The sequence below is a fragment of the Phacochoerus africanus genome, chromosome 16, assembly GCF_016906955.1.
Source record: "Phacochoerus africanus isolate WHEZ1 chromosome 16, ROS_Pafr_v1, whole genome shotgun sequence".
NCBI classification, from domain to species: domain Eukaryota; kingdom Metazoa; phylum Chordata; class Mammalia; order Artiodactyla; family Suidae; genus Phacochoerus; species Phacochoerus africanus.
Window position 1 is genome coordinate 7,323,786 of NC_062559.1, and position 7,459 is coordinate 7,331,244.

Below are 7,459 nucleotides of genomic sequence, written 5' to 3' on the forward strand. Positions count from 1 at the left end.
TGCATCCTCGTGGATACTAGTTGGATTCGTTTCTGCTGCACCACAGCAAACTTCCCAAGAATCACTTGTGATTAGGTAATACATCACATGGCACAAAATTCAAAGAGAAAAAAAAGTACCCCTATCTCTCTCTCTTCCAGCCCCATAGGTTCCCCCCCCCCTGCACTGCCCCAGCCCCCCCCTGCAACCAGGAACATTCACTAATAACTGCTCTTTATCCTTTGAAAAATACTCTATGCATATTTGAACATAGATATGTATATATTCCTTGAAAAACACAGTAATCAGAAAGCACATTAGGAAAACAGTTTTTTGTTTTGTTTTGTTTTGTTTTGTTTTTTTTGTCTTTTTGCTGTTTCTTGGGCCGCTCCCGCAGCATATGGAGGTTCCCAGGCTAGGGGTCGAATCGGAGCTGTAGCCACCAGCCTATGCCAGAGCCACAGCAACACGGGATCCGAGCTGTGTCTGTGACCTACACCACAGCTCACGGCAACACCGGATCGTTAACCCACTGAGCAAGGCCAGGGACAGAACCCGCAACCTCATGGTTCCTAGTCGGATTCGTTAACTACTGCACCACGACGGGAACTCCAGGAAAACAGTTCTTGCTTTTTTCATTTAATATATTTTTGAAGGCCGTCTCATCCGTCTCTACCTCCCCAGACACGACTGCCATTCTTCCAAACCGGGCCTCTGCCCTCCATCCTGGAAGTGGGTTCCGACCCGCTCTCTTTGCACTTGCTCACAGGCTTGGTTTGCTCAGATCTCCAGTGCACACTAGAGCCAGACTCATCTTTGTAAGATGCAACTCGTGCCTCAAGCTGTGATCTAGATGCTCTGCCATGAGCCTCCTCATACCTGCTTCCTTTCAGCCTCGGTTTCACTGAGATGAATTATTAGTTCCTGTTTTCTTTTCCTTCTGTTCAGCCTTCACAATTTCTAGACCTTTCTACATCTCCGCCCAGCCTCCCTTCCAGCTCTGTAACTTCAGTTCATCCTGTTAGTCTCAGCTTAACACTCGTACAGAGTGTGTGTGTGTGTGTGTGTGTGTGTGTGTAAGGGGTCCCTTTCCCACAGGCCAGGTTAGAGTCTGCCTGTCCTGTTTCCAAGCCACTTATGTTTTTTCTTCCTTCCTTCCTTCTTTCTTTTTTGCTTTTTGGGGCTACACCCACGGCATATGGAGGTTACCAGACTAGGGGTTGAAGTGGAGCTACAGCTGCCAGTCTATACCACAGCCACAATAACGCCCGATCTGAGCCTCATCTGTGACCTACACCACAGCTCACAGCAACGCCACATCCTTAACCCACTGAGCAAGGCCAGGGATCGAACCCGCAACTTCATGGTTCCTAGTCGGATTCGTTTCTGCTGCGCAACGACAATGGGAACTCCCTATTTTCTTTTTAAATAACATGTCCAGCACTTTATTCTACTTACCTATTTTTTTTTTCTTGGCTGCACCTGTGGCAAATGGAAGTTCCCAGGCCAGAAAAAGACCCTGGGAACTATACCACAGCTGCAGTCACAGTGAATCCTTAACCCACTGCACCAGGCTGGGGATCAAACCTGTGCCACCACAGAAACAATGTCAGATCCTTAACCTGCTGCATTACAGAGGGAACTCCTTTACTTACCTTTGTGTGCGTGTGTGTGTGTGTGTGTGTGTGTGTGTGTGTTTTAGGGACACACCTGTAGCATATGGAAGTTCCCAGGCTAGGGGTCGAATCAGAGCTGCAGCTGACAGCCTACACCACTGACACAGCAACTCAGGACCCAAGCCGCATCTGTGACCGACACCACAGCTCACAGCAGTGCCGGATCCTTAACTCACTGATCAAAGCCACGATCAAACCTGTGTCCTCATGGATCCTAGTCCGGTTCATTACCACTGAGCCAGGACGGGAACTCCCCATGCTTACTTTTTTAAATGTCTGTTTCCCTTAACAGACTGTAAGTTCCATAAAGGGACTGTGATGACCGTCTTATTTATCATCGTGTTCCCAGGGCTTGGCATAACTCCCGGTACACGTAGCGTGTGATACATATTCATTAACAAAATCTATGAATGATTGACCTGTTTTTGTTGTAATTCTCCCAATGGACATATTTCAAATTTTTTTCCCTGTCAAAGGTGGTAAAAAAAAAAAATACCTGCTTTTGTGTGGGGTTGCAATGATGAAAGATGAGGACATAATAGAGGCAGAAACAGGTTGCAAAGGATAAAAACCCATGCAAAGCTCAGTCATCATTGGGAAGTTTGCTCAGCTTCAATATATGTTGGAGTGTGCAAGGGACAGAAAGAGAAAAGCTTCGGTCTTGGCTTAATGGGTCTGAAATATTACGAAGAGGATCCCAACAGCAAGACTCTGGGGCGAAGCTCACGAAACTGGCCGGCATGTGGTACCCACTCAAAGAAGCACTGAAGGCAGTCCACCACAAGCTTCCAGGTCTGCCTGCTGAAGCCCCAGTGAGAAATGAAAAGAAAGATGCCCAGGCATTGCGGTGCAACGAGGCAAGTGACGTAAGTGAAGCAGGTGCTGAAGAGTTCAAGTAGCTGGCAGATAGTTTTGTTCTGAGCGGTGGCCACCCGGCTCATTTAAGAGGCTGCTGAGAAAGGGACCTGGGAACAGAATAACAGAAATCCTGCTGTTCCCACATCAGGAAGACTTCAGGTACCTGCAAACACTTCCCATTCTCCTCTGCCATCTTCCTCCTTTCTTGACTTCTTCAGGATGGAGAATCATGACGTTCTGACTCCTGTGTGCCTCACTGGCCAGAGGCAAGGAGGTGATGGAAGGTTCCATATTCTCACAAATGCCTGTGGACTTTAAAAATGGGTTGCCTCCTAGCTGTTTGCAAAATATTTTATGGACAAGGTTCTGGGTGCCGGTGGCAATGGTGGTGCAGCCCCTGAGAACCTGCTCTGTCCGCAGCCCAGGGAAGGAAGGGCAGGGGCCGGGGCTCCCTTCCCCAGTCTGGGGCTGGCTGGAGAAATGCCAGCTGAACTCTGGGGCGCTGCATCTGTTGGAGGAAGAGGGGAAAGGATAGGCTGAGTGGAGACAGGGCTGCCTCTGTGGGTCCCTGTGCACAGACAGGGTGCACATGGGGCCTCGAAAGGCGCCTCGCATGGCCGAGATAAAAGCAGCGATAATGCCTTGACCTTGATGTGGAGGCCGGGATCATTGACTTCTCAGGGCCAAGCTCACCTATTTCTTAACGAGAAAATGAGAAAAAAAAAAAAAAGAGAGAGAGAGAGAGAGAGAGAGAGAGATGTGCCAGGAAAGAATGACTTTGACCAGATAATAGCAAGTGGTGCCACACTGATGGGGAGGGTACGTCAAGCAGCACCCCCCCTCTGCCCTAGGGGAGCAGCTAGGCAAGAGCCACCTGGGTGGGACTGGATGTACCTGTTTTCCCTTCACCTGCACCACTTCTTTGTTAGCATTGAGGAGGCGGCAATTATGGCCACAGGGCTGGAAGAGGGGTGTGCACAGCCAGGCTGCAGCTGGAGGGACAAATGCGTGGGCCCCCACTCACCTGTGCAGTGCCGGGTACCTTGTGGGAATGCACAGGTACCAATGGTTTGCTCTTCTTCTGCTGGATGCTCATCCAGCTCCTTCATGATGAGGCTGTGGAGTCCACTGAGCTGGACTGGCACAAGGTCCCTCCAAGAGACACCATCAGTGCCCCCCTCGGAGCATCCACCACCTCTGACTTCATTGGCCGGGAGCTACCTTGGGTTCTGGGCTAACCCGAGGGGCACTCAGCTGCGCTCTGCCAACCTCCCCATCCCCTTGGGTATCCCCACTGGAGAGCCAGGGCCCTTCGGGGATATGGGTACAAGTCAAACCCCAGTTTCCATTTCCTCCTCTGCCATGATTTTGGACTTGTCTAACTGCCATGGTGGTGACAGTGAAGTAGCGTGGAAGCCCTTCAAGTTTCACTGACAGAAGGAGTCATTCCTGCAGTCTCTCTGCTCTCCCTCCATCTCCTTTCTCAGGCCTTCCCTCTGTGCTTCCTCATCTCTCTCCAGGCAAGGCTTTCAGCTTCTGAGATAAGAAGGTGAAGGGAGACAGACAGACAGATCAGGCTGTGGTTCCGTGATGCTGATCTCTGGCGCCGGTCTCTTGCCCCTGGGTCAGAGCCCGCAGCCCCCAGTGGATGGCTAATCTCTTCTCCCGGGGACTCTCAGACCCCACCCCACCCTTACCTCACAGAAACAGGTCTAGAAGGAACAGCTGCAAACCATGCCTCCTTTCCCCCAAATCTCTGCTCTCCATCCTCCCCCTCCCTCAGAGGGTCAACCTGGGGGCCAAGAAAGGGGAGAGCCCCCGAACCCCATGGCTTCGGCCAGTGATCAAGCCTTGTCCTGGGCCCCAGGGCAGCCAGGGACTGGGGCTCAGGGCCAGCGGTGGATGGAGGACGTGGCTGCAGCAACAGGTCCCTCTGCTGCACGCACACCACGCCTCTTCATCTGAGCTGCCCTGCATCACCCACTTTCTGCACCTTTTAAGGGCGAAAGCCTTTTTTTGCGGGCCGGGTTTTGACAAACACCCTCCCCTGCTCCCAGGACATAACACTACCGACACAAGCCCAGTTCCCTGCCACCTTCCTTTGTTTCACTGTCACCTTTGGGCCCCTCATTAGGCCCCACCTTAGCCTTGGGGGACTAGGAAAGGAAACACACCCACCACACAGCTTGCTGTTTCCTTGGTGCAGATGATGCTCTGTAAAAGAGAGTTTGACAGGTACCCTGGGCCGGGTACTGGGATGGGAGAGAGGACCACGAGAGGTGGCTTAGCCTTTTTCTCTGAGGCTCTGCGAGCAGGACGGGGGCACAGTGGGGGAGGGGCAGGTAAAAGGGTCAGTGTTCATTCAGTGATATTCTTGGCAAGAAGGGAGGGAGATGGGCTGCAGCTCACCCGGCAGCGTGAGGATGGTGTCGAGGGAAGAAAAGAGAGGACCTTGGAGTGGAGCTTCAAGGAATGAGCTGGAGCTTATGAACCAGGTCATCGACATGCATCATTTTCCCAAACCAGGGGCGGGATGGACTCCGTTATGCACCTGGTGTCAGGAAAAGGCCACAGGTCCTGATTCCTCCCTACTTAGTTCGTCAATGATTTAAATGGCCTCTTTGGGAGGGAGAGGGGGTGAGGTCCATGGGATGAATGATGCAGAAACCCACCCTGTGCAGAGGTAATAGAGGCTAGCTGTGCTCTGGTCCCATAAGGGGTTTTGACCACCGGAGGGAAAGGTGGTCACCAGAAGGGCTCTGAGACACAAAAGCAGCAGCAGAAGGGAGGCCTGAGGGAATAGGAACAGGAACAGAGGTTGTTACTGTGCATTTACCACGGCCGGGACCTCCCATACCTGCCTCATCTGATGCTCACAACAGGCCTGCAGGTTAGCTCTTGTTCTCCTTCTATAGCAGGTTACTGAAGCCCAGCCTGGGTGAGTTCCTTGTGCTAAGATCAAGGGACTGTGCCTGTGTTCCTTTTGTAGACGGGAAACTGAGGCTCAGAGGGGTGGGTTTAACTGCACGAGGTCATTCCACTAGTCATTCGCAGAGTCTGACTTCGAACCCAGAGGTACCTGGCTCCAAGGCCAGTGCTCCTTCCATGGAGAGATTCAAGGCCCCGAGACAAGACAGTTCTGAGGTCTGAAAGTTCTTTCCCGGATGGGTTCAAACATGTCCACCCAAATCAAGATGATAAGCAAATGACTCTCAGTCATTCCTATGGCACCGTTCCTATGGCACCGTTCACCATATAAAGTCTTTTAATGCTCATTATCTCCTTTCATCCTAACAACAGCCCTACAGAGTAAACACGGCAGGGTTGTTATCCTCATGTAACAAACGAGGAAGCCGATTCTCTCAGAGGCTGTGTGATTGAGGTCAAAGGGTTCCCGGTACAGAGCGGGACAAGGCTTCTGGGCTCCTAGAGAGGCCCGGCCTTTGGTGGTTTCCTGTCCTATCTGTGTGGACGGGTGGACCAATGCAGCCCTTCGTGGGTAGGGGGCTACCCTCTACAGGAAGACTGCAGCAAGGGCCCACACAGAGGGTGGAACCCAGGGCTGCCTTGGCTGGGTTCTAGCTCATGGGCACTCGTGTACCTCTGACGGCAAACATTTTAGGACATCCATCTGCCACCTTCGATGATGGGCACGACCTTGGCCACAGAATCACACCCGGGCACCTCCAAGGTACACTCCAACAGGCAGCCCTGGGCGCTGACATCTGCTGCACTCTGGCCTATGAGCAAGCATTTTAGGCCGAGCCATGACTGCATACTGGGTTTTGAACTTCCCCCTGGCTTGGGGAGCCATCAAAGTCAGCTTTGATGAGTTGGGAATTCAGCCTGTCCTGGAGAAGGGGGAGGAGTCAGGGAGGGGAGCCAGTAGCCTGAGAACTGCCCCCAGGGCAGAGCCTGTGGGTGCTGTGCTGACTCCTCCCTGGGGGCTGAGCAGATCGGAGCTCACGTGCTCTGCCAGGGTCCCCAGGCACGTCCCACATGTGCAGAAGCAGAGCCCCCTGCTGCCACACTCCGCTTGCACAGGGGCCTTACACCCAGGAGGGCTCTGAGCCTAGGCAGTGGGCGGGGGAGTCAGGAAAGGCGTGAACTAGCTAAGGTCCTTTTCTCTATTTCTGAGTTCTTGTCATTGCAAGTGGCTAACCAGGGACCTACCTCCTTAGGTCCAGAATTGCCCAACAGCCGTCTCTCTGGAGAACAAAGTGTTTGGCATCAGCCTCTCCATTGTTCCCAGTCGGGACACCACCTCCTGGCCCCTGGTCTGGTCTCTCCCGGCTCCTCTCAGCCTCCCGCTGCGCCCTGCCCCTCCTCTGGGATCTGCCTTAGAGTCTGCTCTCCCAGCAGCCGCTCCATCAAGGGGTGAAGAGGCAGGTGGCACAGAGCTCCTTCCAGGTCAGGTTTGCCTCAGACAGGGGCCCCCCGTGCACTCCCTCCATCCCTGTTCTGCTGAGACTCTGTGCCTTCACCTCGGCCCTTCCTTTTCCTCCCCCACGGTTGCTACTTTTATACCAAGTCTGGCATTTTGCTTGGTTTTTATGACAAAGGTGGTGGAGTATTTGGGTGAGCACTTGTGCTAAATAAATAGAATTTGAGAGTTCTTATCACTGGCCCCAGTTGCCCTTTCATTGAGTTTGTTCAGGTGGGGGAAGATGGAGACACAAAAGAGCAGGTGCGGACCAATTAGGGGAAGATGACCAATGAAATGCTGCCACTACAAGGCTGCTAGAAAGGCTTTGGTTTCTGGTCTGAACACCTGCTTTTGGAAATGGGGTTTGCTTTGGGCTCAGGTTTTTAATAGCAATGATCTAAGATAATGGCTAGATCCTGTCTCCTGAGCCCCACACTGTTGCTGTTCCCTGGAGGCTTAGTGGCCTCACACGCAGAGCCCAGCGCCTCAGGACACTGCCCAGAGCAGAGCAGGGTGGAGT